The sequence below is a fragment of the Mustelus asterias genome, unplaced genomic scaffold, assembly GCF_964213995.1.
Source record: "Mustelus asterias unplaced genomic scaffold, sMusAst1.hap1.1 HAP1_SCAFFOLD_74, whole genome shotgun sequence".
Taxonomy (NCBI): Eukaryota; Metazoa; Chordata; class Chondrichthyes; order Carcharhiniformes; family Triakidae; genus Mustelus; species Mustelus asterias.
This window is the reverse complement of record NW_027590134.1, coordinates 1,466,526-1,478,029: the sequence shown is the minus strand read 5'-3', so window position 1 is coordinate 1,478,029 and position 11,504 is coordinate 1,466,526. Positions and strand designations below refer to the sequence as shown.

Genomic DNA, 11,504 nt, shown 5'->3' with positions numbered 1-11,504 from the left:
TGCTCATCTTTGGGCTGTGGGAGGAAACCGAAGCACTCGCTTTCCTGGGATAACTTGCTTCGGTGAATGCAGCTTGTACAGCACTACAGTTTGGCACCATCCAGGACAAAGCATCCCACTTCATTCCCTTCCCATACATAAAAATTCACTCCGTTCGCTACCAATACACAACGGCAGCAGTGTGCACCACCTACAAGATGCACTGCAGCAACTCAGCAAGGCTACTTTGCCAGCACCTTCCCAAACCCACGACCACTACAGCCGAGAAGGACAAGCGCAGCAGACACATCAGAATAATACCACTAGGTTGCACGGCGCTGATATTTAGTTATTGATTGTAGTTATTTTTAAATTGTTGTCGTTCAGTGTGTGTTCTTTAATCTTCTTTATCTTCCAAAGGAAGCGAAATATCTAATTGAAAAATTACTATTTCTAACCCAACCAGCGAATGTTGTGTCAAACTTTAAGAAAGCCCCCGGGGATTGCGATTTCTTCTCGAGTCAGTGGTTTCTCTGGGAGCCGAGTAAACAGAAACAGCATGGAGAGGTGACAGAACAGGAAATGTCGGTGCCAAACCGAATCAGATCAATGAAGGAGCAAACTGTTCGTTACTAATCTGATCCAAAATTCGACTCTGGTGGGATTCGAACCCACAACCTTTGAATGGCAAAGCTGCCATCTTTTAGAAGTCCAACGGGCTATCCATTGCGCCACAGAGCCGCGCGCTAGGAATTCACTTCTCAGGTCCATACATGGATGCTTGACAAGGTATAAACGACTGGTAAGTTCAGAACTCTCGTACTTAAAATGTCAAGAACTGTTGAGAGGAACTTCATTGATTGCAAGTCATGTTGGGGCATCTTATGTCTGTTCAGAAGGCTGTGGAAATACAAACCTTTGTGTCCTTTATACAGGAAATCTGTCCATCACAGAATGATCTTCCCTGTCTCTCTTGGAGATTAATCTCGCGGTTTTGATAGTCGGGAGACACATTCCACTCTATCTGTCACAGGACAGATCAGAACCTGTTCCCTGTTCCAGGGAAACATCTGCACAGAACACAACGCAAAGCTGGAAGCTGGAAATCTGAAACAAAAACAAAAAATGCTGGAAATGCTCACCAGGTGAGGCAACATTTTTGATTCATGGAGATTTCCATAAAACCAGTTCCTGAAGCAGAGCACAGCTGCACAATTTAAAGTTTCCTTTCATCAACAATGGATGCTCCATTCTATGATTTTGAATCATTCAAATTGATAGTCTGCATTGGTATTCTAGTCGCCACAGCCTGAAAACCACTTCAGGCATTGATGTCACCCTTGGATTTTAAACTTGAAAACCCAATCTCTATCTTTTTAAAGCTATGATTGAAACTGTATCCAATACCCGCTCAGTCCTTTGTGAAAGAGAAGGAGAATTGAAAATATATTTGAATAGCTTTCCTTTGACTAAATTTGTGCAGAAGCATAAAGGTGGGAATCACACACAGCACTTCATGAAACTCACCCACAAAACATTGAAAGGTGACAGTGTTTATTCAAGGGATGGTTCTATTTATTCATTCATTATTAATGGAGAATGGAAAAGTTGGAACAGTATGCAATCTGGGCAATATAACTGATCAAAGTGAAACACAATGGGTACTGGGCAGAATAAGCCTACCATGGGCAATAGACAAAGTGAAGGTGCGACATTGACTGAGTTGTCAGATGGAGCAGGGAGTCGTTGCAGAGTGAAGGTACATAGGAAAGTAGGTGTGCTAAATGTTTAATGTTCACCGTACAAGTAGATGGTGAAATACAGAAATACAGAAATACAGAAAGACAGGCTGGATATTCAGTGGGTTCTGAGATGTGTGGAGAGACTGCGGCATCTTGGTGTGGTAAAGGTGCAATACGGATTAGGAACGCTAAATGTTCTTATATAAAATATAAATTGTTTTATATCGTCTCTCCTTGATCTTCGGACCAAGATGTATCAGTTCACACTTCCTTACATTAATTAAGTTGCAATATGTCACGTGTCTGCACATTCCACGAGCCTGTCCATATCTTCTTGAAGATTAGCAATGTCCTTCTCACTAAAGTTCATAATCTTTTCAAGTTTTGCACCACTGGTAAATTTTGAGATTGAAACCTGTACACCCAGATATAGGTCAATAATATATGTCAAGAAAAGCAAGTTTCTCTTTATATACTACCACAATTATAAATAGATAAAACTTTGTGTAATATATGCTTTAATAGTTTTGTACTAATAATTAAACCGTTGCATAATGAAATTCTAACCATGCTAAACAACAATGATTCAAAATGCCACTTGGTTGAAAAGAGAATACCGACTGGTGCTAATACTTTCACTTAAAAATCAGCCTTGCTGATTTATGGGTATTTAAATGGTGAATACAGAGCAAAGCAGCGTACTGGTCAATTTCGAATTGATATGGCCAACATATTTAGTATTCCGAAATTCCTCCGTCCCAGGTTCAATATCATGTGAACATTTCCTGTCGGTTGAATCCCTCTCTGTCTCAACTTCAGACTACCAGAGTTTGCTGACATCTACTGGCCGCAATACAGAACTGCAGTAGAGCAGAGATAAAAGACATGAACTATCGCTTTTGCAGAGACAGATCAAACAGGAATTAATGATTGGATGTCAGCCTTATATCCCATGGAGAATTCAATATTAATGTACTTTCCCATGTAGTCAATATAATTTGCAATTTGCTATTACCTGGAGCAGTTGTCCGCAGCAAACTACCCAGCCTTCAGGAGAACAGTGACCACGACACCACACAACCCTGCCACAGCAACCTCTGCAAGACGTGCCGGATCATCGTCATGGATGCCATCATCTCACGTGAGAACACCATCTACCAGGTACACGGTACCTACTCTTGCAACTCGGCCAACATTGTCTACCTGATACGCTGCAGGAAAGGATGTCCCGAGGCATGGTACATTGGGGAAACCATGCAGACACTACGACAACGGATGAATGAACACCGCTCGACAATCACCAGGCAAGACTGTCCTCTTCCTGTGGGGGAGCACTTCAGCAGTCACGGGCATTCAGCCTTGGATCTTTAGGTAAGCGTTCTCCAAGGCGGCTTTCACGACATACGACAGCGCAGAGTCGCTGAGCAGAAACTGATAGCCATGTTCCGCACACATGAGGACGGCCGAAACCGGGATGTTGGATTTATGTCACATTATCAGTAACCCCCACAGCTTGCCTCCTGGGCTTGTAGAATCTCACTTGCTGTTCTGTCTGGAGACAATACACATTTCTTTCACCTGTGTTTAATGTTCCCTCCACCCACATTGTCTGTACCTTTAAGACCTGGCTGGCTGTCGGATTCGCATTCTAATCAGTATTTTGCAACTTGATTTGGTCTGTTTGCACTGTTTGAGAGCACATTTCCACTCCATCTGACGAAGGAGCAGTGCTCCGAAAGCTTATGGCATTTGCTACCAAACAAAGTCCTGTTGGACTTTAACCTGGTGTGGTAAGACTTCTTACCGTGTTCACCCCAGTCCAACGCCGGCATCTCCACATCTTAAATTCCATTTGCCATTTTTCAGCCCATTTTTCTAGTGGGTCCAAATCCCTCTGCAAGCTTTGAAAACCTTCCTCACTGTCCACTACCCCTCCAATCTTTGTATTATCATTAAATTTGCTGATCCAATTTACCACATTATCACCCAGATCATTGATATAGATGACAAACAATGGACCCAAGACCGATCCCTGCGGCACACCACTCGTCACAGTTTTCATGATGAAAAATTTTGGATCCTCTAAATTAGCAGCAGAGATATTCGCGGGACGTTTCGAAATGTGTTCAGTTTCTATATCTGCAGAATATCTACTGGAAATTGAAAAAACAGTATTTAGTCATATTTCGCCTTGTGCAATAGCGTAGATCGCTTGAAAGAGATTTAACCAGCTGAGCCGCAGAGCCTGATGGTCTTTATCGCACGACAATGGAATGTCGGAAATAAGTTACAGATGTGGTAGCATCTGTGAAAATAGAGCTAGCCCACATTTCAAATCCTGACCTTCACCAAACCTTCCTGTTTCTCACTCCATCGTGTAACGGGTTGGGGATAGAATCATAAATTAAAAAATCCCTTCGGTGGCCAATCGAGACTGCACCGATTTCCCTGTAAACCTTTCAAATCTGCTGTTAGAATCATAGAAACCCTACAGTGTAGAAAGAGGCAATTCGGCCCATCGAGTCTACACCGACCACAATGCCACCCAGGCCCTACCCCCATATATTTACCCGCTAATCGCTCTAACCTACCCATCTTAAGACACTAAGGGGCAATTTTAGCACGGCCAATCAGCCTAACCCGCACATCTTTGAACTGTGGGGGGAAACAGGAGCACCCGGAGGAAACCCACGCAGATACGAGGAGAATGTGCAAACTCCACACAGACTGTGACCCAAGCCAGGAATCGAACCCAGGTCCCTGCAGCTGTGAAGCAGCAGTGCTAACCACTGTGCTACCGTGCCGCCCTTCTCCGACATTGTACATCAGAGGGAATGACACAAACCACTCAGTGAAACTCCTCGGCTAAACATTGTGTGGCTTACTGTGAGGTGGTTCAATTTACTGTATTCAGACACACATCTGATATAAAAGTAGCCGTGTTCAGGATGCGATTCACACACACAGCTTTCGGCTCTGAAGTCAGATGCGCTCCTCCTGTGGCACGAGGTGATTTCTGAAGAACTTCATTTATACGGGATATCTGTGTCGCTGGCCCGGGAAATATTTTTTGTTCAAAATTAATTATCTTTGATAATTTGGCTGTAAATTCATTCTTGAGGCATGACACTCCATGTGGTGTAAGTACAGGCACACTGCTTTTCGGGAGTGAGTTCCAGGATTGTGAACCAGCCACAGAAACGGCGGCACATTTCCAAGTCAGGGCGGTGTATGGCTCTCGGAGTGGAACTCGCAGGTGATCGTTGTTTCTCTGCATCTGTTGCTCTTGTGGTTCCAGGTGAGAGATTTCGTGGGTTTGGATGGTGCCTGGCGCAGGAAAAAAAAATCAGCACCAGTAAAAGGATCTAAGCCCACGCCTCCAAACAAGTCTGCGATCTTAACACAACGCCTTAGACTACTCGGCCACCCTAACGCTCATGACAGGCACGTGAATCTCCACATGTCGATTTGAATTTCATTTTCATTGTCATTTCATTTAAAACTCGATATGCTTTTCCATTTTTCAACCCCAGCCAGAGGCCTGTATCTGAGTCTCATCCTTTCCCAAGCCGCCGGGGGGGGGGGGGGGGGGGGGAGTAAGGAGTTTTTCATTGCTGCATTGCTCAATTTGCTCAAATCAATAAAGACCCAATTCTCGCCCTACCTGTTCCTTACACGAAGATATTGAGAGTGTAAGATCTGAGCAACGTGAAGTGTCCAATTGGAAAGTTATATCCTGGCGACAGGAATATCTCTCCACAGCTGCTTTCGGAGCTGCTGAATATTTCCAGCATTTCCTGTTTCTGATTTTGTGCCTGCATTGTAGGAGTTCATTTACTGACAACACAAAACTTGTCTCTGTGGCGCAGCTCCAGACACAGCTTTTCTGTGATCTCCTCACAGACAAGTTCACTCTTCACTTTCTTACACACATGCTTTAAAATCGGCTGTTTTCACACTCAGCACCCTGAGGCATTGCCTTCAAACCTCAGGCCACCCTCCACCCGCCCACCAGGGTCACAGGGGTATACGTGTTTTTTTAATAGGATTTCACAAGTGCAGGGGGAGTACTGTGCTTGTGAGGGAATAGCAGGGATTAATCCACACACAAAAAACTGATAATGAGAGAATCCCTTTCTCTTTCACACGCACACACACACTCAATCACCTCTTGCCACGCCAGATGGTGAAATTCGAAATCAACAAAATTATCTTTGTTTTGATTTGATTTATTATTGTCACATGTATTCACATACAGTGAAAAATATTGTTTCTGGCGTGCTATACAGACAAAGCATATCGTTCACGCTGAAGGAAACGAGAGAGTGCAGAACGTAGAGTTACAGACATAGCGAGGGTGCAGAGGAAGATCAACTTAATGCAAGGTAAGTCCATTCACAAGTCTGACAGCAGCAGCTGTTCTTGAGTCGTTTGGTCCATGACCTCAGATTTTTGTATCTTTTCCCCGACAGAAGATGGTGGAAGAGAGAATGTCCGGGGGGTCCTCAATTATACTGGCTGCTTTGCCGAGGCACCGGGAAGTGTAGACGGAGTCAATGCATGGGAGGCTGGTTTGCGTGATGGATTGGGCGACATTCATGACCTTTTGTAGTTTCTTGGGCAGAGCAGGACCCATACCAAGCTGTGATACAACATACAATGTTTTCTATGGTGCACCTGTAAAAGTTGGTGAGGTTCACAGCAGACATGCCAAATTTCCTTGGTCTTCTGAAAAAGTAGAGGCGTTGGTGGGCTTTCTTACCGATAGTGTCGGCATGGGGGGACCAGGACAGATTGCTGGTGATCTGGATACCGAAAAACTTGAAGCTCTCGGCCCTTTCTACTTCGTCCCCGTTGATGTAGACAGGGGCATGTTCTCCTTTATGCTTCCTGAAGTCGATGACAATCGCCTTCGTTTTGGTGACATTGAGGGAGAGGTTATTGTTGCCACACCAGTTCACCAGATTCTCTATCTCATTCCTCGACTCTGTCTCATCATTGTTTGAGATCCGACCCACTGCGGTGGTGTCGTCAGTAACTTGAAAATCGAATTGGAGGGGAATTTGGCCGCACAGTCATAGGTGTACAAGGAGTATAGTAGGGGGCTGGGAACACGGCCTTGTGGGGCACCGGTGTTGAGGATTATCGTGGAGGAGGTGTTGTTGCCTATCCTTACTGATTTTGGTCTGTGAGTTAGGAAGTTCAAGATCCAGTCGCAGAGGGAGGTGCCGAGGCCCAGGCCACGGAGTTTGGAGATGAGTTTCGTGAGAATAATGGTGTTGAAGGCTGAGGTTTGGCCAATAAGTAGGAGTCTGACATAGATTTCTTTGTTATCTAGGTGTTCCAGAGTTCAGTGCAGGGCCAGGGAAATGGGTCTGCTGTGGACCTGTTGCGGCAGTAGAAAAACTGTCGTGGATCCAGGTCGTCCGGTAGGCTGGATTTGATTCGTTGGACTTCTCATCATTGTTTAATGAGACATTCAAAGGTTGCAGGTCAGAATCTCATTGGAGTCGGCATTTTAGGTAAAGGTTGAAGAAATAAAGAACTGGTCTATCAATGTTCACAGAGAAGTGAGACTGCCGCCTCGAACTTCATAGAATCCGCACAGTGCAGAAGGAGGACATTCGGCCCATCGAACCTGCATCGATAACAATCCGACACAAACCGCATCCCCGGAACCTCACATATTTACGCTGCTAATCCCCCTGACACTAAGGGGCAATTTAGCATGGCTAATCCAGCTAATCCAGCACTAATTTTAATGGCTGACTTGCTGATTCCGGAAAGACAAAATCTGTCAAAGACAAAAGCTGGCGACTGCTTTGGAGCTTCTGAAGCCACATGTTCTCGTGGTGCCAATCTGCCGCCCAAAATTATTTTGAATCGATTGCCAGATCGAGTTTCTCATGGATTAGGAATCTGGAATATGGATTTGTGTTCGAATATTCACCCCTCAAGCCTGTCAAAACTTCACCTTGTGTCCAAACTTCATCTTGGTTCCGTGAATCTCAAAATAACAACGAAACATCAGTTGACCCTCAATAAAGCGGCAGAGAAAATGGGTCATGGACGAGAATGCGATTCGAACCCGCGCATGCAGAACACAATGGATTAGTAGTCCATCGCCTTAACCAATCGGCCACCTCATTATGCAACGATAACATTTCTGATCACCTCTTGTGATTTTAACACATGGAACAAAGAACACATTTCTCCTGTAGGATAATGTTGTTTCTCTACTTTTCCGTCAATTTTGGTTCACTGTTGCTCTTCCATTCGATGTGAATCCTGAGAAAGTAAAGATGGAGGCAGTTCCCTTCTCTGGTCCCTGTTTGAGTTTTGAACTCACCAAACATAAACCAGATGTAAAAAGTCGCCAAGTGCTGTGAGCTTGTGGTGCAACGGTCGCGCATCTAACTCGATATTAGAAGGTTGAGTGTTCAAATCACGTCAGGCTCATGAAGCTTTTCTACATCAGTCCTTGGATTTTGCATTTGTTGATTGTTCCCGAAATGAAAAATCTCATAACTATGATAGGAATGAAATTTTAGGGATACTTCCGGTTCGCATGCTCAGTATTTTTTTGCACACTTTCACATTTGAACAATGTGTCAGGGATGTGATTCGTACATTGCTTGTAAAGTTAAAGCAAGGTGCACAGTTCCAAATGTTTCTCGGTGTCATCAAAGGGGATAGCTAACTGGTGTTGATTTAAACAAAGGAGTCACACCTCAGGCGAGGAGCTAGCCTGAGAGGCCTTCATGAAAAATCTCAATCGATACAAGAATTGATCCCGAGCTTTTGGCTGAATAAGCTGTCCAGCCACATAGAAAGAAAGAAACCCTGCAGTGCAGAAAGAGGCCATTGGGCCCCTCGGGTCTGCACCGACCACAATCCCACCCAGACCCTACCCCCATATCCCTACATTTTTACCCACAAACCCCTCTGAGCTGCACATCTCAGGACACTAAGGGGCAATTTTAGAATGGCCAAACAACCTAACCCGCACATCTTTAGACTGTGGGAAGAAAGCGGAGCACCCGGAGGAAACCCACCCACGCAGTTATCATAATCTGTTTTCGACCAAGTGGTGGAGGAAATTGGGCAGCAGCCGAATGTTTCCATGTGATGTGAGCGAGAATATGACAGCAAGAGGATGGTTTCAATCCAGCGACCGCTGGGTTATGGGCCCAGTGCCCTTCCGCTGTGCCACTCTGCTCCGAAATGTCACCCGCACCCTGCCTATTCCTGGTGCATGGGAGAGAGGAAACTATTCATTGTATTTTTATTTCAAATAAGACCCACGTGTTGGGAGGCTCTCTCTGGCTGAACTATAACACGTAACATCACGCCGACTGTAACAGACAGAGAAAGACACACAGAAAATCAGCAAGAGACTATAAGGACACACAATGACAGACAGAAAAGATTCCGAGCAAACCAGCAAGATACTGAGATGGACAAACTGATTATGTATGAAACGGGAATTTTTGTGACACGAAGGTAGGCCCTGTTTTGAAATGCATTTCCTTTTGTGTAACTGTGCACTCTGTTGTGGAACTGGGATCTGCCGTTGACAGATCTTCACTGTGGTTGTATCACATTTTTCCCTGTTGTGTAGATGTGTTCCCGGTTGTGTAAATGCGATCTGTCTTGAGCAGATGTTTTCTCTCTTCTGTAAAGGTGTTTCCTGTTGTGTGAAATGTTCTCTGTTGTTCTGTGAAGATGTTTTCTGTGGGAAAACAATCGTCAGGACTTTCAAGGCCGACATTACAGAGAATTGCGTTCAATTCCAGACTTAGATTTGCTGAATGGCCGACTCCTGTTTCTGTTTTCTATCCATGTTTCTATGTATTAAATCAGTGAATTTAAATTTCACCAGCTGCCGTGGTGGGATTTACTCCATGTCCCCAAAGATTAGCACGGACCTCTGGATTCCCTGTAAACACAAACAGTTCATTCAGCTCATTATTAAACCTCTTCCGAGCAGATTCGAATTCTCTCCACATAATTTCATGAAACCCGATTGAAACAAGGCATTTGCTTCTAGTTGAGTAGATCAATAATTTATCCAAATCAAGCAGACACTGTGGAATTGACCGGAGGTACAACTATTAGCATGAGTCTGAATTTAATTGACAAGATAAGAAGGAAATGTATTCTGAGAAAGAGCGCTGCAATGTTTGGAAGATAAAGTGGACTTCATCAGACATGAAATAACTTGGTTCCCAAGAAGTTCAACCAGATTTCCGTACAAAGTGACCGCGACAGGATTCGAACCTGCAATCTTCTGATATCACCATGAAAAATACCCAAGTCAGGCGCCTTATCCATTAGGCCACGCGATCAGCTCATTCGTGCCTCAGCTGACGTTAGCTCCATGTGAATAGGTACAGTCACAATGTTATTTCTCTTTCGATTTTAAGAGGATCCAAAGATTCCCAGGTCCCAGAAAATACAAGGGAATGCTCCAGCAACGTACGTAATGTTTTTCAAAATCGAAATAGCCTTTTACTCTGAGTCGTGAAGATACATGGAGCGTGAGGAATGGAGCACTAGTGTATGATTATAAGAGCAGCAAGGCAATGTTGGAGCTGTACAAAAATTTGGTGAGGCCACAGTTGAAGTACTGATTGCAGTTCTGGTCAAATCACTACAGGAAGGATATGATTGCACTGGAGAGGGTGAAGAGGCCATTCAGCTGGATGTTGACTGGAAGGGAGACTATTTTGGCTCGGGTTGTTTTCTTTAGAGCAAGGAAGGCTGAGGGGAGACTTGATGGAGGTGTATAAGATGATGAGGGTTATGGACAAAGTGGATAGGAAGCAGCTGTTCCTCTCAATTTCAGGGTTAATAACAAGGGGTTGAATTTTAAGGTGAAGGACAGGAGGTTTAGTGGGGATTTGAGGGACACATTTTTTTCATCCAATGCTTGGTGAGAGTCCGGATTGCAATGCCTGGGAAGATAGTAGAGGCGGGAAAAATGTCACTAAGTTTACAAAGTATGTGGATGAACACATGAAATGTCATAACTTTCAGGACTATGGGCCACGTGCTGGAAGGTAGGATTGGTGTAGATTCAATGTAGGTTTGTCGGTGCGGACTTGATGAGTTGAGGCGCCTCTTCTGTACTGTATGACTCTCGCTATTATCCTCAGACTTGGCTGTTCACTGACATGTGTCACCATCCTCTGCCTACTCCACAATCACATGCAGTCAGTGACCCTCACCAAATGAAAAACACAAACTCCATTCAGTAAAACCTGCAGCCAAACAAGTTTGTGACTTTGTCCCATTCTCTTTTTTATTTTCCTCACTGCAATACTGCACCTGTCAACCAGCACCTTACCCACATGCCTGGAGATAATCAAAGGAAGGACAGGAAATTGTTCAACCTGCCCCAGCTCACTGAGCATTCCTCCTGAGAAGCAGATGAGACTTTGGTTTGTAACATTCAGAAAACTAAAGATAATTTTCAACATTCCTGACTCGGAAACACCCCCAGAAACAGCTCCACAAAGAACCAACTGAAGGATTACAGATTAATTGGAAAAATGCAACCCCTCCCAGCTTCACACAGAACACTGACCATCGGAACAGAAAATTCCTTTCCGACGTTGTCGGATCATTGAGTTACAGGTATCTCCTCCTGCCTGTCTACATTCGTTGTTGGAACTTTTTTTCAAATAACTGCTGAAATTGCCAGCTCGAGTTTCTCGTAGGATTAGAAAGGTGTGTATATTGAATGGTGCTGGACTATTCACCCCTCAAGCCTATCAAACG

General features: G+C 44.4%; 2 non-coding genes across 2 annotated transcripts; both read right to left on the bottom strand.

Moving 5' to 3' along the window:
• Positions 1 to 629: 629 nt before the first annotated feature.
• trnar-ucu (transfer RNA arginine (anticodon UCU)) lies at positions 630 to 720 on the bottom strand. Its single transcript is given in 2 exon segments — positions 630 to 665; positions 684 to 720. It is a non-coding gene; the product is annotated as a tRNA-Arg (tRNA).
• Positions 721 to 9,980: 9,260 nt separating this feature from the next.
• On the bottom strand, positions 9,981 to 10,069 carry trnap-ugg (transfer RNA proline (anticodon UGG)). Its single transcript is given in 2 exon segments — positions 9,981 to 10,016; positions 10,033 to 10,069. It is a non-coding gene; the product is annotated as a tRNA-Pro (tRNA).
• Positions 10,070 to 11,504: the final 1,435 nt, after the last annotated feature.